The 25,512-nt window shown below is 33.5% G+C and overlaps 1 pseudogene across 1 annotated transcript; it reads right to left on the bottom strand.

Moving 5' to 3' along the window:
• Nucleotides 1-16,247: 16,247 nt before the first annotated feature.
• Nucleotides 16,248-16,711, bottom strand: LOC308350192 (prefoldin subunit 2-like; annotated as a pseudogene). The gene has a single exon. The product of its transcript is annotated as a prefoldin subunit 2-like (transcript).
• Between the last annotated feature and the right edge of the window lie 8,801 nt (nt 16,712-25,512).

Consider the following 25,512-nt stretch of genomic DNA (forward strand, 5'->3'; position numbering starts at 1 on the left):
CTTCCTTGGAACAGTTTTTGATTCAGGTGGCATTTGAGTTGTGAACAGTTTCATCCTATATGAAGATATACATCTTGGGGCGCCTCGGTGGCTCAGTGAGTTAAAGCCTCTGCCTTTGGCTTGGGTTATGATCCCGGGGTCCTGGGATCGAGCCCTGCATCGGGCTCTCATCGGGCTCTCTGCTCGGCAGGGAGCCTGCTTCCTTCTTTCTCTCTCTGCCTGCCTCTCTGCCTGCTTGTGATCTCTGTCTGTCAAATAAATAAAATCTTTAACAAAATAAAATAAAATAAAAGGAAATAATCTTATTTAAAAAAAAAAAAGATATACATCTTTACTTACCTACTTCCCTGGAATTAAGTTTGCCTACTTTGTGAAGTAGTTACATACATAACATACCCAAACACACCAAGCACACACTAGATTGGTTAAATAAACATAAGCTATGTGCACTCAAACACTGAAATGTTATACACCTATAAAAATAAATAAGAAGAAATCTCTAAAAGCTAATATGGAGTGATTTACACAATATATTGCTAAGAAAGAAAGCAAAATGAAGAGGAATAGGAATACTCATTGTTGATTGGAATACAAAATGGTACAACCACTTTGGGAGACTTACAAAATAAACATAATCTTACTATATGATCCAGCAATCATTCCCTTAGGTAATTACCTCAAATAATAGACAATGCATATCTGCATGAAAACATCCATTTGGGTTTATAGCAGTTTTTTGTTTGTTTGTTTGTTTGTTTGTTTGTTTAGTATATGTGCTGCCGAAGCGAGCACAGCAGTTTTTTTTTTTAACCAAACTTGGAAGTAACCAAGATGTCTTTCAGTAAATGAATGGATAAATAAATTGTAGTGCATCTAGACAATGGAATATCATTCAGTTATTAAAACAACAACAACAACAACAAACAAACTAACAAGCCATTAAAAATGCATAGAAGAAAAGACATGGAAGAAACTTAAATGCTTATTAGTAAGTGAATGAACCCAACTGAAAATGCTACCTACTGTGTTACTATCCATGACAATCTGGATAAGGAAAAAACTATGGGGATGGTAAAAAGATCAGTTGTTGTCGGGGTTAGGGTGATGGAGGGATAATAGTCAGAGTACAGGGAATTTTTAGGGTAAACTACTCTGTGTGATACTATGAGAGTGGATATATATCATTTTACAAATTTGTCAAAACCCATAAAATGTGTAACATCAAGAGTGAATCCTAATGTAATCTGTGGATTGAGGGTGATAATGATGTGTTAGTGTAATTTCATAAGCCATAACAAATGTACCACTCTGGTCTGAGATTTTGATCATAGGGGATATTTGTGGGGCCAGAAGACATATAGGAACTCTGTACTTTCCACTCAATTTTGCTTTCAATGTAAGGCTTCGCTAAAAAATAAAACTTATTTTTTTAAAAAGTGATATATGTCATATTTTAAAGAAGAAGGGGGAAATTCTGCTTATTTTTGTAAAAAAATAATAAAAAAGAAAATAAAGATAAAACATACACCATTAATTTTTTTGGTTGCCTAAAAACAAATATATTAATATAACAAAATATCACATTAACAACATATCCACTAAGGAAGAAGTAAAGTTAAGCCAAATAATTTTTACTATACACTGCCTATAAGAATTTAAAAGAACTACAAAAAATATTAAATGTTGATTGCAGTTTTCATTATTTTAGTGGTATGGATGTATGAATTTTGTAACTATTTTTTATACATTGTGGTATTGAGTAAATGAGTAAATACATTGGTATCATTGGCAGCCAGAATTCCTAGTGTAGGACAAAGGAATACAAAAGTGCAATAGGAGGATTACAAGGGAAGAATCATGTGGTACTGGAAAGGGATATAAGGTTTCAGTATAAACTCATAATTTATAGATAATAATATATAATGTAATTAATATGCCTTATAGACTAATAAATGATCATGCTTAACTTTGCTGAAAAGAGTAAGAAATAATGATAGTCCAGTAACAAATGAGCATGTCTAGTGCTATAGATAATTAGTGTACTCCAAAATTTGTATGTTGAAACCTAATCTGTAGTATAATAGCAATGGAACTGGGCCTTTGGGACATGATTAGGTCACGGTGTTGGAGTCCTCATGGATAGGGTCAGTGCTCTTATAAAACAGGCCCCAGAGAGCCACCTTTTCCTTCTGCCATGTAAGGCTACAAGGAAAAGATGGCCATCTACAAACCATGAAGTAGAGCCTCACCAGACACAGAATCTCCTGGCACTTTGATCTTGTACCTCCTGGCCTCCAGAACTATAAGAAATAAATTTCTGTTGTTTTTATGCCAGTGTATTGTATTTTCAGTATAACAATCTTAACAGCCTAAAATACCTTATATCTTTGCATCTTGATCTGGGATTCTAAGTAGCGTTCAGATCCAAAAAAAAATTATATATATACTAATTCCAAGACTGTTGCAGTTTTTATAAAGGTGAACTGAGAACCTCTTCTTATGCCTGAAATCAAAGAAGGGCTCAAATAAATAGGGACATATTAAAAGAATATCTAGTTCTGCAGAGGGCAGAAATCTTTTGCTCTCCACATTTGCTTGATGTGGGTGATCTGGTTTCTTCTTGACTTTCTTTAACTATTTTTAACAGCTCTCTTAGGGCCACATTTCATAAATTTTGCTGCTGGGATAGGCTTAGGTTGTTCAAACCCAGTTACTTTCCAGGGTATTCACTTAACAACAAGAAACACTTAGTTCATCCCTGTTCAGCCAACAAACTGTAGAACAAGCTGATCTAGGGTGATATAATGCCCTTATTCTTTTTCCTGTACTTCACAGGATGCTCAACCAAATAAAATGAAGCCAATTGTCTGTTTTTTGCTGTCACTACCTATATTTATCACGGATTCTTTTACCCTTTCTCTCTAGTGTCTGTTTTCCACAAAAGGATGAGTTGATACTGGGGGTACTAAATCAAAGTGGCCTCTCTTAATAAGCCCCAAGAAAATAACTCTGTACCCAATTTTGACAGCTTTCTCTGTCTCTCATGTTACACACACACACACACACACACACACACATCTATGCATGTATATGCACCTTTTCATTACTTTTACACTTTAAATTATGTCATGAAAATTTTACATGTCATCAAATTATCTTTGAAAACATGAACTTAAAGACTGCATGATAGGGTCACCTGGGTGGCTCAGTCGCTTAAGCATTTAACTTCAGCTGAGGTCATGATCTCAGAGTCCTGGAATCAAGCCCTACATTGGGATCCCTGAACAGTGGAGAGTCTGCTTCTCCCTCTCCCTCTGTGCACTCTCTCTTACATAAATAAATAAATATCTTAAAAAAAAAAAAAAAGACTGCATGACATTTTAGTGCATGGTTAGCTTAGATTTTCTAGATAATAGACAAATCATTACTATTTGGTATATAATTGACAGATAATTTCTAATATTTATTAAATGATGTTCATTGCCATAATTATCACTAAGCATAAATATTTGATCATATCTCTGATTATATCATTAAAATATTCTCTAAGACTTAGAATTAAAGTTCTTAGTTTTTTTAAAGAGATCTAATTCTATCTATATAATTTCTCCAAATAGCCTTCTGAATTATATGAAAGAACTAAAAATTATTATTAACTAAGGTTTCATTAATTACTAAGGTTTTTCACATGTCATTTTTAGAAGTGAAACATTTGTAACAGTGACAGGTGATTATAATTTTCTGATTATCAATACAGTTGCTGGAGAAGAGGTTGACCCAACTATATGACACTTTCTAAGCATAAATTTTGCAAAGGAAAAGTTATTTTTAAGGGAAAAATGCTCTTTGCTTTAGAAAATAATGAAACTACACCACTGCCTTAGTTATTAAATAAAGATGCAAGATCATTTGTAAGGATCTCATATGATACAGTTTTTAAGCCATCTGATAAAACATTTGAATTCAGTGCATATCAAATATTTGGTTCATGCAAATTATTTGAACAAATGTATTACTTTTAAGCTAAGAACATAGCAAAGACTAATTTTTGGATTTCTGTGTGATCAGTAAATCAAACTATGCCTTCAATTGTCAGGCCATTCAGATGATTTATTACAGCTGTTTCCATGAGCTTTATCATTCCTAAAACTCAAAGATGAATAGCATGGCAAACACTAATAGTCAAAATTAATATAATATAATAAAAATTAATATATAAACTTGTGATTTTGAGAATTTAACAATACTATAAAATGGAAATTTACTATGCTGACTTAAATGATTCATATGTTTATCAGAGATAGAATTGATAGTTTCATATTATTTGAGATTAGAATTAAGTAATACTAAGGTTGCAGGCCTCAGGTGGAGATGGCAAGATATCTAAGATTCTTTGCACACATATACCATTTGTAGATTGACTAGGGCAAAATATATTTTAAGCTTTCATAACATTGCAAAATGATTTTGATATTGAAGAGATAGGAAATCACATATGACAAATCTTTAATGGAATAATAAGTTTCACATGAAAAAATCAGGGTGAACATAGTTTTGAAATTCTAATTTTAGAAATATCATCAAATACAGATTCCTGTGAGGACACATTTGAATAGCCTCTGCAAAGCTGCATTTCAAGGATCTGTATCATGGTAAATATACTGATTTCTATACTGTAGAAACCTGTATTACCGTACTCCTCTTTATTGACTGGAGTTTGAGTTAATGTGCTAAAGATAGCCCCCATTAACTTTTGTAAATTCAGTGATGGACATACATTGATATGGTAATTATATTTTCTTCTTAGAAGATTATTTTCTAAAAGTCATTTAGACCAAGAACTGAGAGCTAAGAATTCCTTTCAAATAATTATCCTGAACAGAAGGGGAAAGGAAGTTCAATGCAAATTATTTTTTTTTGAAAATTAAAAAATATATATATTTTTTTATGAAAGAAGGAAAGTGAAAGAGAGATGGAGGAGGAAAAGGAACAGTATTTATTTAGCATAAGCCATGTCACATACTGAACTGTGTTCAGCACTATACATCTATTGACTCATTAATGACTCATGATGATATCACAAGGTAAATAGTATTGTCTTCAGTCTAAAATAAGAATAATTAGAAATATTAATGTCTCATATCCAAATTTTTGCAATTAAGAGTTCAGAGATAGTTTACATCTTTTTTTTTTAATTAAGACTTTTACTTATTTATTTTAGAGAGAGAGGCAGTGAGAATGGGGGAGATGCCAAAGGAGAGGGAGAGAGAAAATTTCAAGCAGACTCCTCGCTGAATGTAGAGTCTGATGCAGGGCTCAATCCCACAACCCTGAGATCATGGGCCTGAGCGAAAATTAAGAGTTGGATGCTTAACTTAGCCACCCAGGTGCCCTGAGATGGTTTACATCTTACTAGATTGACTCCAAAACACTTGTTCTTAGCACAAGTAAAATATTAGACTATGTATTCTTAACAAAATTTACGTTGCTTTTCTATAGCCTAATAGAAATACAAATAAACATTATGTTTGACCAAATGAAGGCCAGACAATGCTATTCTTTTTGAACTCCTGGTTCCCAGAGTTATATTCTGTTAATTTTGCTTGAGGATTTTTGCTCATAAATCAAGCACTATTTGGTTCAAGAACAGATTTTCCTTTGCAAATTTATTCCTATTAAAAATACCCAAAAGTCAAAAACTCATAGTTTAGAGTTTATTTTAGAATCTGTCATTTGTTTATATCTTCATCTTGTCTTTCTCAAATATGCAGGCTAGGACCAGATAATCAAATGATTTTAAACCTAAAATTGCTTTAAAAAGTCACTGGTAGACTCTGTACATAAGAAAAATAAACATAATTTCACTTTGGGATTATTTATTTAATTAATTATTTCGGGGGGGGGGGGAGTAAAGTAAAACAATAGGGGATTAATTAAGCCTGGCCAGTTAAGAGAAATGATCATGAAACTTTATACATTGGTAATTGATGTACAGGGAGAAACTCACTGTACTGTGTACAGAACTCTGGCTTTGGGAACAGTGTACCTGAGAATTTGTGGAGTTCTGCAGTCTCAGTAGTTCTGCGATCTTGAGCAGACCCTTTATATCTTGAAATTCTGTCTTTTCACCTGCAAAATGAGGATAAAAATACATATCTAACTAATTAACAGGATTATTGCAAAAATAAAATAAGATCAAATACAGAAATAAAAATTTGGGGGTGGTAAAGCATGACATACATATTATTTTAATTCCTGGCAGCTCCCTAGTGTCCAATAAAGTTAGTTAGAATGTAGCTTTAAGTTTATCATTTATGTGCTTCATAAGAAGAAACTTATAAGATGCTTTTGTGAATTAAAAAAAGAAAATGAACACATAGCTACTCCCAGAGGCTGGTGATCTTCACAAGTAGATCGGGAGCAGTGGTTAGACTTTGTCTTATTATGAGAAACTCGTTGAAAGGAATTACATGCTTCAGTGATTCCACCTGATTCAGTTATACAGGTCAGCTCCTGATATAGAAGAGAAAATAGGCCTACAGGAAATTCAGTGTTTACAATTACTAACAGAAGTAAAAAATAACAACTATTAGAGTCCTCAAAAGGACAGTTGAGGTGCAGGAAGTGTAGTGCAATCATGCAAAGAATTCTCTGTTTAGTGACAGAAAAAAGAGAATTAGTGTACTCCCACCATCTCATTATCAGATGGAGCCTCTGGCCCTTTGAGGTTTGGGTAAACTCACTTTAATTTAGAGCTTCCCTTCTATTCTTCTGACTCTTGTCTCTAATTTAGAAAGAAAGAAGTACTGATTTTTTTCTGCATACACTCCATACACTCACATTTTCCCTACTTTACTCACAAAATTACTTTTTACACCAAGGTTTTATGGAGTTTGTAACTTTCTTCAAGAGTTTAAGGGTGAAAAGAATGGTAACATTTTACTAAGCCCAAGCTTTTGAAGTACAATTTCTCCTCAATTTCCTCCCTCCTTCTTTTGACTCTTTAAAAATTGGTAATACTTCTCCCCCACTCCCAGGCTCCTATGTCATCTAAATCAGGTGAAACCACTTACAGACCAGCTGCTAACTCAAGTATGCTTACTTGGGAATTTTTCCATTGAAGTGGATAGCATCTTTTTGCACTAAGAATTCCTTACTTATTGCTAAGAGAATAGCATTTTGCCCTACTTATTATTTAAAATTTTCTTTAATCTTTTCCTTGGCTGAGACATTTAATAGTTTATTAGGTAGAAACTGAAAAAGTATAATGTGATTTCTAAATGAATATCTATCTATCTATCCACCTATCATCATCTATCTATCATCTATCATCTATTTATATATTTATTCAGAATTAAGTGGAGAATGAATTCAATAGTATAAGCCTGGTTCTCACATTAAATAAGCTTAAATGGTTCTCTTTATACTACCCTAATTAGATACCACTGTTTAACTTCCAGGACCTTCAAATGGACTAACATTTTGAGTACCAATTGGGACCAGGAACTCTACATGACTCATTTAATCCTAATAATTATATGGTCTCATATTATTAACGAAAAACCAGATTTAGTAATTTTGAAAAGATTGTATCATTCAATGGAAAAACATGGAGTACAATCTCAGTCTGACTTTAGGATAAATGTCCTTTGAAAATCAACATGTTGTCTTGGGGAAATTAGAAGTCTCTTAAGGTATTACCAAATGATCTTAAACTTTAAATTTTAATCTTAAACTTTAAATTTTAGAAGGGAAAAATGTCATATGCAACAATCTGGAGGAATCTGAAAGACATTATGCTAAGTGAAACAAGCCAGTCATATTGCATGGTCCTATTTACATGAGTTTCAGTTATGCACAATGGATAAGGTTTAGAGATCTTCTGTACAACTTTGTGTCCATAGTTAACAATACTATATTGTACCTATAACAGTTTGTTAAGAGGGTAGATCTTGTGTTACATATTATTACCATAATAAAAATAAATCAATAATAAAATAAAAATTATTTTAAATTTTGTAGCAAAAATAAAAGTGAATAAAATGAAAAATATAAAGAAATCTATAAATTCAATTGTTTAAACATAAAACAGAAGACTGACATTTTGTAATTCTATTTCTTACGAATATTAAATTATTTTAAGGAACATGAAAAGTATTCCAATTCTACCAACTTTATTTATAAGTATACCACATATTTTCATATCTCAAACTTTTATATAACATTACTATTAAAAAAAGAATATATGAGAGAAGCTCTAATTTGAACTGATGATTTATCTTTCCTGTGGAAAATTCAAGAAAAATCTCATTATGGAATATCTGTATACCTCCTGTTACTAGCAAGTCTAAACCTCCAATAAATCTCTCATCACTGAATCTCATTCCCATAAGGCTCTGTAAATTCCCTAGTGACCTAATTTTGCTCATTCCCCTACTTCCAAACCTTACTGTTGTTCACCTTGCAGTATCTTTTGTCAGCTGTGGCCCCCACCTTCCACCCAGCTTCAAACTCTTCTCTGAACTCCCCTGTTATCATCTTATTTTGCTGAAGATGTGACAGCCAATGCAACCTTCAAAATGTAAGCTGTCATACTCCATGTATGACAAGGTCTGAAGATGGTATGTCTCCTTATAGCTCATCTGAATATACAGACCATTTGTTAAATCTCAAAAACCAAGAATTCTTCCAAATTATGCCATTAGTCTTTACTATCTCCTAGCTGTCTTTGATGTTGGCATCTACTACCATTTCTCACTCCCCTTCATTTTTTTTTTCCCCCAAAGATTTTATTTATTTATTTATTTATTTATTTATTTATTTATTTATTTGAGAGATTGAGAGGAGGAAGAGAGAGAGCAACAAGCAGACTCCACACTGAGTGTGGAGCCTAAGCCCAACACAGGGCTCAGTCTCAGGACCCTGAGATCATGACTTGAGCTGAAATTAAGAGTTGAATGCTCAACCGACTGAGACATGCAGACACCCTATCACTCCTCTTCATTCTTGAATTTTCCTCATTGTGTCACCTAGTTTACCATTTTCTCTTACATCACCATTTTTGTCATTATTCTTGACATGGTCTAAATTTATGTTAAGGATTGATTCAGTTCCCTGGCCTCCTAGGTCTTTGGCATCTACACTTCCTGTACTCTACTTAATTCCACTTTACTTATATCTCATGTGTTAGGCATTTCTGTTATCAGTTACTATATCATCTCTGAAACCCTAGCTTCACATATTCAATTCTTTCACCAAATTTACTGTTTTCTCTGCTCCTTTACATGAGTGCAACCACGGCACACTTTTTTTTCTGTCCAATAAACAATCCAGTTATTCCATTTGCCAGTTCCTCTTGTTTTCTTTTTCTTGTTTTCCAGCTCACATCCCATGCCGCCCACCAGAATCATGCAGTTCATAAACTCTTTACTCTCTTGTACCTGACTCCATACACCAGCACTTGCCTGGAAAATTCTAAACCCCTGTGATGTACAAATTTTAGCTTCTCTGCATCTTCACAACAGTAACTGAATATGGCTAGTGAAAACCATAGGTCCCTGCTAACTGGGTTCCATTTAATTGTAGCACAAAACTGAAATTGGAATTAGGCACCAGTGGTTAAAGTGCTAATTTCTCTAAGGATTTCACTCTTCTGCTTTTCGAGAAGACGATTTCATACCTATTCTTCTAAGACACAAATCTCTAGCACTATCTTCCTTTCTCATTTTGAGTGGAACTCTCCTCTCTTGACATGTTGATAAAATAAAGAAACTAATTATCTGTAGGTATGCATTTACTCTCCATTCCCTTCTCTTGAAAGGGATGAATTTGCCTACCATATCTGAAATAGTTTGCAAATAATTTTTATTCCACATTAGGTTTTTGAAATTTATTTATACCAATATATGTAGTATTTGTTTATTGATTTTAGCTTAAATATATTCTTTCAGTAAATAAGTAAATATGTATCTATTTTTTCATACTTCTACTGGAAGATGGTTGCATTATCTGTATACTTATAGTGTTAAGAGGCCTGCAGTGAACATTCATAAAATTGTCCCCTTGTCTGCCTTGTGGGAAAGTTTTTCTCAGTGTGGATTTCTGAATGCAGAATTATTGGATTTCCAAGTATGCACATTGTTATATCTTTAATTAGGTAGAATCAAATTTCTTTCCAAAGTGATTTTAACAATTTACACTCCCAAAAGCAGTTCAAATTAATTATATATTTTCACATATTATATCCAACATTGGTAAGAGAATGTCATCAGACTTAAAATCTTGCAGAGCTGGCAGGTGTGGAAACTGTATCTAGTTCTAACTTGAATTTTTCTGATCATGGCTGATGTTGAGTATTCTTTCACATGTTTAACAGTCATTCAGATTTCCCTTTCCGTGAATTGCCTGTAATAGCTATTAACATTTTTTCTACTGAAGATTTTAATTTCTAAACATTTTAAATCATAAAATATATCCCAACAGAATGTGTAAAAATGCAGATGTACAGCATAACAAATTCACAAAAGCAACAATGTAGCTACTCTATACTATGGTTTCACCTGTTTTCAAACTTTATAGAAATCAAATCATCCAGTATTTATTCATTTTGCTTCTGCCTTCTTCCACTCAGTATAATATTTAAAAATTCATGTAAGTTACTTTGTAGTTTATAATGTTGGTTGCTCTGGTATATTCATTGCATAAATGTATTATTATTTGTTCATTTTTTTCTTGATCTCATTTGGGTTGTTTTCATTTTATTTGTCATGAATAATGATACTATGAACATAGTTGTCCTTATATGTTTGTGCAAATGAGCATTTTTCTATAGAATAAATGTTTATGGTAGTGGTAGAACTCCCTAAATGAAGAGATTATGAATTCTCAGCTATAAAAAATAATACCTGTTGTTAGATTTTGCTGTTCTTAGTGTCTTCAGATTTAAAAATAAAACTATAATTTTTCCTGGCTATTATATTTTTACTGCCAGTGTAAACTCTAATTGCTCCAAATTCTTCCCAACATGGTGTTGTTAGAGCTTGTATCTTTTTTTTTAATTTTAGTCTTTTAGGTTTATATATTCGCAGCTTTACTGTGCATTTCATTAATTACTAGTTGGATTCACCACTTGCTTAAAATATTTGGTCGTCTATGTACCCTCTTTTCTAAAGACTTTTTAGAGTTTTCTTTTAAGAAATCTGCCTCTCTCTCTCTTTTCCTTTTTTTTCTTTCTTTTTTTCTTTGCTGCAAAAATTTATATTAGGTTATCTAACTTTTCTTACTAATATATTTCAATTCTAAATATATTATAAATATAATCCCTTTGCCAGTTACATGTGTGGCAGATATCTTCTACTACATAGCTTTTTTTTTCTTAATGATGTTTCTGAAGTTTATGACTTTAATCAAACTTACATGCCTTTTCATTTACGTAGAGAACTGAGCATGTGTGTGTATGTGTGTATTTATAGCATGAAGTTGTGGTCATTTTCTCCCTATTTTCAACTGCTCCTCAATTATATCTTTGTCATGTACAAATATGCACATGTGCTTAATTCCAGATTTTCTAGTTTGCTACACTATTCTTGCTCAGGAATTGGCAAACTGTTTCTTAAAAGACCAGAGGGAAAACATTTTAGGCATTGGACCATACACTCTGAGGTGACAACCGGGTGTAGTATAGAATAACTATGTTCTAATGAAAGTTTATTTACAAAAAATGATGATTGGCCTGTAGGTCACATGCTTGAAACTCTATTTTGTCTAATCCTGATGTAGTATAGCCCTATTTAACAGCTATACTGTATGATAAATCTTACCATTTGTTAGCACATTCTTACCATTTTGTTATTCTTCAGAGCCTTTGGGCCAGACCCCAAACTTTATATCCCTTCATCAATTTTAAAATCGACATGTTAGATTTCTTCATCCACCTTCCAAACCCTCTAAGGAGATTTTCACTGGGTATGCAATATACCTGTATTTCCATTTAGTATAAATAGTATAAATAGTATAAATTGACATCTTGAGTTTTCCAAATCATAAATATCTCGGTGTATTTGAGTTTTCTGGAATATCTGTCAAAAGGGTTGCATTATTTTCTGCATAGATACCTTACAAATATTTTCTTAGATTTATTCAGGGGCACTAGATATTTTGAGGCTACTCTAAGTAATTTTGTTTTTAATTTCCAACTCTAACTGTTCTAAATAAATATTATGGATTTCTAATAGATATATGGAATGATATTATTTTATCATATTTTAATTTTTGTTATCTTACTGTTCTTTTTTAAAAATAAATTAATTTATTTAGTTTTAAGTATTCTACACCCAACGTAGGGGTCGAACACACAACCCTGAGTATGAGTCGCATGCTCTTGCAACTGAGCCAGTCTGGTTTCACTATCTTATTAGTCTTAAGACATCATTTACTCTTAGCAAATGCAAGAATAACTACCCTTCTCTTGCTCATTACAAAATGTTCAGTGCTTATTATTGTTACTGGAATATAGTAGATTCTCAAAATATGTTTATTGAATGAGTGAATGGAAAATGAATAATTAATAAATCTAAAGTGAAATGGTGACCATTATATCATGAGTGTGTAATGGAAATATTGCGAGAGGAAATAAATGCTGATGCACTTATAAAGTTATTTAAATCTATAAAATAATGATTCTTTAAAATTTTTATGTATTTATTTATTTGAGAGAAAGGGAGAGAATGCAGGAGCAAGGAGCGGGAGAGGGAGAAGAAAGAATCTGAGATAGACTTTACACTGAGAAAAAAGCCAGACTTGAGGTTTTGTCTCACGACAGAGAGGTCAAGACTGCGAGATCATGACCTGAGCTGAAGACAAGAGTTGGGTGCTTAATCAACTGAGCCGTGCAGGTGTCCCAAAATGATTCTTTAAATGTGGTCTAGGGACAACTTCTTCATAATTACTCAGGGACTAATTAAAATGCTGATTACTCCAACTTTGAACTGCTAATTTGGAATCTTTTGTGTAAGATTCACCATCTAATCAGCAAAATTGAAATATACATATATTTATTTTACCCAATCTACATGCAACAAAGTATATTTCTTAAGTTTATAAACCTGAAATATTCAGTTAAATTTATTAAGTGCATGTTAACAAAATGCAATAGTCACATATTTAAATGTTTAATTTACCTCACCTAGGAAATTGCATAATACTGTCACATTATGTTATAACTTCTTGCCAGAATGAAGTATTTTTCTAGTCTTCCTGTTTCAGATGTCTTAACTATGAATCAGAGACTTGGTTTTCTAAATAATTTTGGAAATCAGAATAAAAAACTGCTGTTTAGGAACTATAGCTCTCATCAGACCACCTGGATTCTCATGTTCTTGTATTTGACTTGTAAGAAAATAACTTAGGTTTCAGCTAATCTTTCTGTTTCCAATTTTTAAGGTGATGATAGGTTCAGATGCCCAGCTAGAACTCAACAATGAAATTAAGTCCTGCGACTTTTTTCCTTGCAATTTCTTTTGTTTAGAAATATATAAAAAGAAACTTATTTTCTTTTATATTTTTGTTCAGATTTCCTACTGATGTTTTTGTTATTTCCTCATTTTAATAGTGAATTCTTCAGTAAAACATATTTTAACTGTAAAATTTGTATACTTAGCTGTTTGCAACTGTGACATTCAGCCGTGATTCCATTTTCCTCAGGAGAGTGTTTTATTTCTGTCAATAGAATGATTTGAGTGATTGGCTCTGTATAAACCTGGCTCTTTTGCTCCTCTGTCCTTGTATCTTTGCAGGTAGAGTGGACAGGGGAAGACTGAGAGTCATACTTACTTTGTTTAAAAAATAATCTATTTGCCTTGGGATTTTTTTTTTTTAAGATTTTATTTATTTATTTGACAGACAGAGATCACAAGTAGGCACAGCAGCAGGCAGAGAGAGAGGGGGAAGCAGGCTCCCTGCTGAGTAGAGAGCCGGATGCAGGGCTCGATCCCAGGACCCTGGGATCATGACCTGAGCGGAAGGCAGGGGCTTTAACCCACTGAGCCACCCAGGTGCCCCTGCCTTGGGATTTTTTGATTAAAGTTCATGTTAGCTTATTTCTCAGTGTTTAGGTTGATTATGTAGTTAACAAATGCCCCAATTCTCTGATGAGTTCTACTATTTAATCAGTAGCCTAGTTCCAATTTAAAACAAGAAACATCTGTTGATTTATTTATATTATTTAATAGATTATTATTTAGACTCTATTTTCCTAGTTCACTGATGCCAATACTCTATAGAAGGAAATCAACAGCTTTTTCAAAGAAGAGCCTGCCTTCTGGTTCCCAAAAGTTTGAGTTAGGCAACTTCAATGACCAATGAAACTTCTAGCGCTAGTGGGTGCTTAATAAAAATGTGAGCTAGGGGCGCCTGGGTGGCTCAGTGGGTTAAAAATGTGAGCTATTAATCACTATTGTTGTCAGGAACAAGGAACATAGTACCTTTTCCTAAGGAATTGAGATCTTATAACCCTCAGGATATACATTTTAGACTCCTTGAAGAAGCAATAACTGGTGCACCCATTCCACATGGAGTATGTTGCTTTTTCACCTTGTCAGAAAAGATGAAATCTACATAGGAAGGAAATAAGTAAAGCCCAAACTGCAACAAAGATACTAGATTTTGTTTTATTTCCTAGCCAGGGCATGGGTTATTCAAAACAATTTTGTATACTACATTTTCTTGCTTTGTTCTTATTTCCAAATTACCTCATGTTCCTCACAGAACATCACGAACACCCAGCTCTCTTCCTGTGTGTATGTGACTCTCTGTCAGTCCTCTCTCCTTATCTCCCTCTTTCTGTCTCTCAACACAAAAGGACAAACTGAACATACCATATTATAACAGTGATATAATTTATAAGAAGAGTCATCTTCTCCAAATCCTAATTGATGTATGATACCCTTTAAAGCATAATTATAAAAATTTTTCAAAAATTCATTGCTCTTACTTAAACATGTCTGTACTACTTTTTATTTTTAACATGTTATTTTTTATCCTGCATTTGTACCTATTATTCCCAAGACCCAATCACTTGATAAAAGTGATTAAAAGTTAATTTTGGCGTGTGGTTACACTGATTAAACATTTTTGTGGTTTTCACTACTTAATTATTTTTAAAATCTTGTATCCTGCAGATAACCTAATGGTCTCTGGAGAATAATTTGCATCAATTAGATTTCAAATTCTCCTTAATAATAATCGTATTTCTTCTACTACTTATTTGGAAGTTTATAAAACCACATATGATCAGTGCTTTTTTTCAATTCTCTGATACTCTATTCAAACAGTCTAGGATGGGCAGAAACATAATTTGAAACAAACCTGATCAAGGCAAAACACAGAATTCATGATTTTTAATTATTTTATAGATATAAAATTAGAGTATTCATAAATAAGCTTTTAATATTTGTTTTAGGAATCCTCATCTAAATCATTTTGGTTTTTTTTTCTTCTATCTGAAAAGCCCAGAATGTGAAGTCATTGTCATCATTTCAAAATACTAAACCAAAGATTTAATTTTTCTTTTTTTCAGGCAAAATATAAAACTTATTTCAAATATAACCACCTACAAGATTTCATTACCACAAGCACAAATGAGTGCATTCATCATTTAATTTTAATACTGTTCTTTATCCAGATGTCAATTTGGATGATGATTTTGCAATTAATGCCAATTTAAAAAATTTCCCTATGAGAAATATGAATACAAGGGTAGAATTGTGAAAATCATGATCACTAATCTTGATACACTTTCACAGTCCTGCATTTGCACCTTAGGTATTTAATTCCCTCTGATTTCAAAAAGAGGTCGGTTTATGGAAATGCTGTACAGGCCTGCAGTTGCTGAATAAGTGCAAATTGCCTGTGAAATACCCAATTTAAGGAAGCAAATTTTAGAAGATGATGTCTAGGGAAACCATAGAAATGAAGCATTTTGAGCACTTCATAAAAACCAAAAAATAAAACAAAAGCAAGAAAGCCAGTAACCAAGCAAAAGAAAACCCAAAACAACTATGCCAAAATAGAACTATATTCAAGATTTCAGGATGTAAAGCTTTTCTACAAGTGATTGTTTTTTTCTGACCAAAACATTTAATTAACAAAAAAAAAATATTACAATAGCAGAGAAAATAATAAAAATAAGAATAAAGAGAAATTAGGAGAAGTGGGAGTCAGGGTAGAAAAAAATGCAAAGGTCTTGGTCCCTAGGAGACCAACACTCCGGCTGAGCTGGACTTAGCCCCGGCCCCTTCCGAGCTCTCCTTGGCTGCCGGCTTCTCATCTTCCCCCACGAGACGAAGGTTGTGCTTTTCCCGGAATTCATTTAATTCTCTTCCCTTTGCCTGAAGCTGCCGTGTGAGTGCCTCAGTGATCTTCTGTATCTGCTCCTTGTTGTTCTCCAGGGCCGGCAGCACCTCTTTGACCGTCCGCTCCACCAGCACGCCTCCCACCATGCGGTAGCACTTGCAGGCCTCATCCACCTCCTTCAAGGTGTCGATCACCAGGCTTTGCTCGTTCAGCTCCATCTCCAGCTCGGCGGCTTTGGACGCCAGCCCCGCTGCTCCTGCCGAAGGCGGTTGAAGCCAGCGATCACCTGCTCTGCCGACACCGCCCCTGTCCCCGCGCCGCTATCGCTGCTCTTGGGGGTGCGACCGCTGCTCTCCGCCATCTTCGTCGCCTGCTAACTTTTTAAAAAAATTCCATGTGTTTTATAAGATAGAAATTATATATTAAATGTCATGTGTCAGAAATAACTTTTATAATCACTGCTTTTTCAGAAGGATTTTCTTTATAATTTCCCCATCTTAAAACACATCCCTGTAACATGCCTACTCCTTCAACAAATGTTGCTCCATTTTTCCTATTCTTCATCTCATAATCTGCTCCAGAATTCTCTTTACTGTCTTTACTTTTTCAGTACCTACTTTATCCTTAACCTCTAGTAATATGGCTTGTATTTTTACCATTCTCCTGTGTTTTGCAATTACCAGGAGGAGGACAGGATCAGCTTCTATCCCAAGATTGGTAGAAAAGTCCTTACTGGTGACATCATACACTTGTCGAGAGAGTTCCAAAAGATATCTTTTGAGATGTTCTAGGAGAATAGGACAGGTAGCATCTGGCTTGAGCAAAAGGAGGTCCAAAATGGATTCAGTTTGTATTGCCATTAGAGTGCAGCGGTTGCTGGGTTTAGGGTTCCCACATGGGGCTGGATTTTGTGGGGTTGAAAATCTCCACAACATCAAGGGAGTGTACAATGGATGCTCCTATCAGATTGCTCAAATGCGGTTTACCCAGATGTAGGGCAAGTGAAGAAGAAGGAATAAGATGTTAGCAGTCAAACATCAAAATTGGAGTCAGACACTACATTACCTATTGAAACAACATTCTCTATAGAGCTGGTTCATTTCTAATTGATAGGTACAAATGCTTACAGTCAGTCCTCATTGTTCAAAACATACTGCTCTGTGGTAAATAGTTACTTGTTACTTGTTAGCCTCTGATAGCTAGAGTAGAGGGTCTTTGGAAAGGACAAATGCTCAAGCTCAAGACTCAATTACTGGGCATCTACGATCACCTATAGCCTGGTAATAAGGAGTCATACAAGAATGTGACAGGTTTCTTGATCCACATGTGCCTGCAATGGAAGATGAGAAAGAAGGGATTAAAATTCCCAGTGATGGTAGAAGTGTTAGGTAGACAAAACAATTGTCTGCTAAACTTCTAAACTCTCATATTGGTTTCCATAAGAGAAAGTATCCACTAATCCCACCTCATTATATATTTTATCACTCTTTCATGTTGTTTGCCTTTTTAAATATAAAGCTCTTAAATTTAGATATTTCCTATGTTCAGTTATTTGATTTATTTGGATACATTATATTTTATTTGCTGCTTAGGCTTTTACTCAGCATCTTTGCATACTGATGTGAGATAATTCTCCAATGGGTTTCTCATCTTGTGACATAGCCATTGATTTCCCTTTGTTGAAAACTATTTTTTCAAGGATATCTGTATAGAGAGCAGTCTGGGGAAAAAAAAAATACTGTCTCCCTCTGGAGCAAAGTAAAGGCATGATAATTGTACTGAATAATAAAGAAAATGTCTTCCTCCAGGGTAATGGGCGTACTGCATATGCAAGTATCTCCCTGTCCTCTTTACCTTGCCCCAAGGGAATTGATTTTGAGGAATTGGTGGAGAAAGCTGATGTTCTCTGACCATGGCTAAGCAAGTGTGTGTGTGTGTGTGTGTGTGCGCTCACACCTACCTGTATTTATGGCCCCAGTTGAATGCAGTCTCTCTTTACTCAAACTCCTTTAGCGAAAACAAAACAAAACAGAGTAACAGATTAAATCATCTTCAAAATTGACTTCTACACTAACAGTCTGTGTTTATGTGAACATATTTAGACCTATATTTGTACTTCTCCCTATTTCTTCCCTGACCCATAGAGAAATATATCTATGTCTATATCTACTTATCATTTGAATCCGTAATTAGAAACTGATAAATGCTACAAAAAAACAGGAAAAAGGTGCACATAAAAGTGAATGCCTGGGCGGTAAGTTGAAATGTTACATTAAATGGTCAAATATCAAAAAGGATATAAAATATATCAAAATGATATCAAAAGCAGCAAAATGATTATTTCACTGTTATTAAAAAGATGAATAAAAACAAATCATGTGTATAATGGAGGATGTGTGTTTAAGCAGTGCTGGGAAAGCCAAGACAATAAGAGAATGGGCTCCAGGAACTGGAAGAAGGGCAGAATGGAGGGGAAGCAGTGATTAAGAGGCAGAGTGATATGAGTGGTTAATAGAAATTGTGGCTTCTAGTTGTCCTCAAATATTCTTATTCTCCTCTAGTGACAGAATCCAGATTTTTTCTTGACATATCATTCCACTCTGCTGTCTTAAAAATAAGAAACTCTAGCACTGATTTTGGGTCATCAAGAGATGGCAGAGAGGTGAGCTAGAAGGAACAGGTGTTGCTAATAAATTCACACATCTGTCATACCAACCCTGTGCTACTTACCTTGGGATTTTTAAGTGAGAGATAAATACTTTGTCATTCATTAAGGTCATTACTTTGGGATTTTTCTGCTTTAATTGTCAAAGCTATCCCTAATTAATACAGATAGGCAGAGATCTAAAATAAAGTTTTAGAGATGATATTAAGGGTTTTAGATATTATTCTTAGTAAAATTGAATGTTATTGAAGGATTTTAATGTGGGTATTTCAGATGTTGATCTTTAACATTATACATATTTTTGAAAGATCAAATGTCCCCGGGTACAAGTAAATAATTTCTAATGTTATGAATGCCTAAACTTAAATTCCAAATCTTCCCCAAGAGTGGTTTTGGGTCATCATTTTGAAAAATCATCATTCCTACATGATATATTATCAATAACAACTTAAACATTAGAAGGAAAGAAGGAAGACACTTACCATACTTCTAATTAATCATAAATTTACTTTGTGGACCCACAAGACTAGATTTCAAATATTAACTTCACCATTCATTAACAAGGAAGGGTTGGCGAGTTCCTTAATTTTACTAGTCAATGTACTCATCTTTTTAAGAAAAGGTAAAAATATTCAATGATTTATACAGATACTGTGAAATTGATAAATTTGTTTGAAAATGCTTTCTATGGCACAAGGCCCTATATGAATGATCTATTTGAAATGGAAGTATGGTCATAAAACAATTAAGTACTATCCTTTAAATTTTGTCCTTTCAAATGATCTGTTCTAAAACTGAGTGAATTCAAAAAGCATGCTGTTGTTAAACATGTAGAAATTAAATACATTAAATTTTCCATCAGTTTAACAAGTTATAGTGTGTTTGACAACTCTCACAAAACTTAATAATTATTAATTATGAAATATGAAATAATACAATGGCTTGATTTGCCAGCTGTTTTCAGCTCCATCTTTCCTTCCTGAGCACCTTTTAGAATATGACTACATTTGAAGTCAAGCTACTTCACATAGTGCTTTATGATACAGTTTAGGCTTAAGAAGCTTAAGCTACAATGTAAATCAAATTTGGGAAATTTAAACTAGAGGTATTGGGAGAAAATGCAACACAAACCAGTGAAGAGTAGTTAAACAAACACAAACAAAACACCTTCTTTGGTTGCTGTATTGGGAGACATTTCACAGACTATGATATGAGTGGTTCCAAATGTTGTCTTTCACCTCCAAGAATATAGGAGGAACTCAAAGATTTTTAAGAGAAAGTTAGTTGGAGAAACCAGACTCATTAAGTCTCATCAGTTAGATCAATGCTAGTTGTCGAGTTTACTATCTTTGAACTTAAAATTGGTAGAGATGCCCCCCAAAGAAGTTAATGTTGTCCTTGTTTTTTCCCAAATGGGAAGAAGGTACACCTAAAAGTAATACTTCTTGTTTCAGAGAATGAATATTACTTAGAGATTTTCTGTTCTAACAAAAAATTAGGCAGTGGCTAGCATGTCACCAGATTGTATTTGAAATACTTTTTCACATTTATAATAAGTAAAATTTCCTAATTTTAATTCCTTTTGAACCCTTTGTTTTTGGTACTATAATGGTATTTTGAGTGTGTAATTTTATCTAGTGTCATACATCTTCTTTCTTACTTGAACATTTAAAAAATTTAATACCATAGTATCTGCCTCTTTGAAATTCACTTTTGCTATGGGATTATTTGTAGCAGTGAAAGCTGCCTCTAGGATAAGCCTCCCCTGCACCTGAGGCACCATCTTTGAAGGAAAATTAAGTTAACTGTCACTGTCTCTGAAGCCTATATATCCTCAACTTTATTTAGGACTAATTGCTCTACTAAAGGATCCTGAGGGCATTACCTCTCCTCAGACTTTAAATTTCTAGACCTAAAGTAAAATTTCTGTCATCTCTTTACATCAGTACTGAGATAAGATAAGACTCTAATGTTTCCATTGTTTGTTTGTTTGTTTGTTTTCAAAGAGAGGTCTATTAAGTTTGAAAAGCTTAATCACTTTCTTCAAGCTAAATTTACATTCAATCTAAAACATGTCAGCTAATGTGTTTGTTGGCATTGAGTGCCTTCTGTTTTCCTTTCAATTTTTATTTGCTTAGTGACTCAAATATTTGCCTTTGTAACATGTTCCCTTTAGTTTTTGTTGAGTTTCTCATAATGAAAGTTAACAAATGAATAAATTCTGTGTATCTTTAAAGTTTTATAAAAAATATTATACTTATTTGATATCCCATCGGATTATGTTTTCCCATCAAATGAACATCTAATCCAGTCTTGTTCCCTATTTGTTTGTCCGCATGTTTTCTCTTTATCAACCTTTCTTTTGTTATTATTGTTTTATCTTCAATTAGAGCCCCAGCTACATCAGTTTTAAGACATATTCTCTCAAAGAACATAACCCCTATCTATATTAACTATGATGTCACCTTCAAACTCACTCAGAAACTTTTTAGAGTATTTTATACTAGTCTTCCTACTATTTGTATCCCAAACCTACCCAGTGTCATTAACATCTTAGAATAGCTGTTTTAAACTTTATAGATTGGCATTTCAATTGCTCTTAGAGTGGACTCTGTCCACAGCTTTAAAAGGTCACATCTCAAAAGTTTCGAGAGCATTGGCTTCCTCTGAGGGTCCTTCTAGTCCACTTTCTATGATCTTTGCCAGCTCTGTCAGATTTCTCTTAGTCATGACTGTGATCTAATAATAACTAAAGCTTATCCCCATTTTCTAAGGCCTATTTTAAAAATAGTTACACTCAGTGATTTCTCTATACTTTACAGCTACATTTTCTTGGCTTTTAAAATAATTTCACCTTCGTATGTATTTACATATGTTATAAGATCTCAGCTTTCCCCAGGAAGAAATCTACTCTTTATCCAACTTTACTATAGTCACCTTCTTTCTTTCTTTCTTTCTTTTTTTTTTTTTTTTTCACTCACCAGTTCTTTTCAACTGATAAGAAGACTAAAGAAAGTTTTCAAATCATTATCATTCCAGTTCTTTCTTCAGGGAAGAGAAAAACCAAAACCAAACCAAAACAAAACAAAACTTGTTTTCCTTAGATATAATGATCCAGTCTCGAGCATTTGTTGGATCCCCCCACCTTTGGACTTATGATAATTCAGAGATTTTTGTTCTTGTTATTTTTTTAAGATTTATTTCATTTTATTTATTTGAGAGAGAAAGAGAGAGAGAGAGAGGTCAGAGGGAGAAGGAGACTCCCTGATGAACAGGGAGCCTGACATGGGACTCAATCCCAGGACCCTGGGATCATCACCTGAGCTGAAGGCAGTCGCTTTACCAACTGAGACACCCAGGCACCCCTGTTTTTGTTATTTTTTAAATCTGGTTTTCTTTAATGGGGAGTGCATGTGTGTATGTTTAATAACAGATGTCCAAACTTACTCATCCAATTACTAATAAATATCTATAGTGGGTTTATCAGTGACATAATTTTAAGCTCTGAAATCTTATCATTCAAACAGTATGTGCCAATAAACTACTTCAAATCCTCCTTGCAACACTAATTCAATAAATTATTGACAATATATTTTAGTCAAGATAAATATTGTGTTTTTAAATGATGATGTATATTTCTTGTCAATATTGTTTACTGATAACCTGTTTTTTATGAATGACATTTAAATGGTGAGGTGTAGCTTCACTGAAGATTAGAAGATATGATTGAGGCAGTTACATGATTAAGAAATTACAAAAGCCCAAGAAGACCCTGAAACTGGTCCATCCCCAAGCATCTTGGTCTCTGTAACATATGCATTCCAAGTACGAATTGACTTAGGGATATTCAGAAACTGTACTTTTGACCTTCATTATGTTATCACCATGCATATTGTGTATTGCCTGTCTTGTTTCTTATACTGATGATAAGTAAACTTGACACTGGTGAAGCTTATTGTGCTTTGTAAGTTTGACTGTCAATCTGGAAACAAAATCACTGCTGCTGGTTGAGCAGAGTGGCCATTGCCATTCAGAACATTGAAAGGGAAAACAGAATCTAAAAAAACTACTCTTGTATTGTATGTCCCGTACTTAGCTTTAACAATTTAAAACTGGTCACTTGCTATGCTCCTGGATAGCACAGAGAAAACAGCTGTCTTTAAAACTTTAAAAAGTCTTGGTCTGGTTTGTAGTACTGACTGAAAAGTAGAATAAAAGAAAAAAAATATAATTACTGAAGTTCTGCTTGGTTCAAGATGAGCTTTATTAGAGATATATGTAAATTTTACCACCTTTTTGTTTATTCAAAGTCAAACTGTAAAAGTCTTTTTATTAAAGTCTTATTAGTAAGTCTACCAACTTTCAAAAACCTAATAATTAATGTTACCCAAATCAGCCTTTCTGTGTATTTTTCCACAAGTTCATTAGAACATTTCTTAAAGTTCACAGTTAATACAACAGAAGTTGTGCACTTAAAGTATTCAAATAATTCATTCAAGTTTTTCCAGTTTACAACCAATTGAAAGACAATCACAAAAGACAAAGAGATGGATATAAAAATGTTAGCATTACTTCTGGTAAAAGCAAGATGGAGAATGTGACATAGGTCTGAAGACAAAAAGATATGCTAACTTTATTCTCCTAAAGTAGATAGATTTTCCTGTAGAGCCATAGGCCACAGAAGACTATGGGCCTTTCCATGAGGGCTAACTCTTACAGAATTGAGTACCTATAGAAGTAGATATTCTGAGCTTATTGTAGATAATAAAATCCCACAAAGAACAGAGAAAAGTACTGAATCAACATGTTCAGCTCCAATCTCATTAGGCTTGGAAAATGGATTTCATCCCTCTAGGAGAGGATAGAGAATAAGTTTTCCTTCTAAATAATGTCTCCTTGTTCCTTCCACTCTTAGGCTGTTAAGTGCTGTGAGGGAAAGGAGAATGTTTATTTTTCTTACGATGTCTACCTGAACCTTTCCTAGTACCCAGTATCAGCCACTTAAACACTCTTGAATGAAGAAATGAATCATGAAAAGAACGTGAAGAGGAATATTAGTGATATGTTTTTGAGAAATCAAATAGTAGAAAGAAAAGCAAAATTTAGGTAGTTAAGAAAAATTAGATGGTTTGAATACAAAATTAATTTATCAGCACATGAAATCATTAATTTAAGGTAATTCAATATGTAAGAGTATTAGCATTGATATTTTTAATACAAGTAGCTCTTTTTTTTAATATTAGTAACTTCTTGTTAAAAGTTAGTGAATATTTTTATTTACCTAGAATTTGAAATTTTATCTTATTTTATTTTAAGATTTTATTTATTTATTTGTGACAGAGATTGAGAGAGAGAGCAAGGGGAGAAGCAGGCTCCCCACTGGGCAGGGAGCCAGATGTGGGACTCTATCACTGGACCCTGGGATCATGACCTGAGCTGAAGACAGATGGTTAACCTACTGAGCCATTCAGCATCCCAGGAATTTCAAATTTTAAATATGTGTTCTTGCAAAAGAAAAAAAAAAAAGAAGAAGAAGAAACTAGTGAATTTTGAAGGAAGTGTCATTGAAGTACATTTTACTTGGTAATAGGAGATAATGTAATGTAAGACTTAACCAGAGTCCTAAGTGTTAGGGGGGGAAATTAAAAAAAAAAAAAAAAAGTCAGTCCCTACCTCCATCCGTGACTTTGATAAAATTTGACATCATAAATGTGGGAATAAAAAGAGCTTTAGATGAAGAAATCATCTAATCATCTGTTTAAAATTGTTATTTTTAGTTTAATTTTATGATAAAATAATATGTTTTCACTGAACAAATAGTATTATTGGTTTTTAAGATGCCAGGCTTTACAGCAGTGGCTGAAGATGCATGGAAGTATAGTGCCCAGGCCTGACAACACGAAGCTCTGATATCTGATATCTGAAGATATCTGATATCTCTTATTAGCATCAGTATAAGACCTGTACCTAAAATAGAAGTGTCATAGATATGCTCTAACAGTATTTTGAAATGACTATAAGAAGTAAGTTTAAACCAGATGAAGGCTTTAGTTAAGGTTTCTTGATAAATAGCAAAACAGATTTCAAAATTAAAAGATAGACTGTAGTGAAGACATTCTTTTAGCCAAGACTATTATCAGATTTTCACCAGTGATTTTCACTTGTGGTCTGAGGTAGAATACTAATTGATTATACTTCCAGATATATACTATGGGAACTAAGTCTTGCTCTGAGGGAAAAATGCATAATACTAATTAAGCATGAAGGCAAGTGGTGTCTTAGTTTTTAAAATAAGGCTTCATTGTAGTGAAATATTCAGCTATTATTCAGAAACTGAAAAAAAAATAACTCCGCTCATATAAAGTGTATACACATGAAAATAAAGTCTATAATTGAATGAGCATGCTAACACCGTAGGCTTGTTACATAAATGCACAAAAAACTAAGTTTATTGCTATCCAATAAGTATAGGTTAAATAAAGAGTTAAAATTGGTAA

This window comes from Martes martes (genome assembly GCF_963455335.1).
Source record: "Martes martes genome assembly, chromosome: 10".
Classification (NCBI taxonomy): domain Eukaryota; kingdom Metazoa; phylum Chordata; class Mammalia; order Carnivora; family Mustelidae; genus Martes; species Martes martes.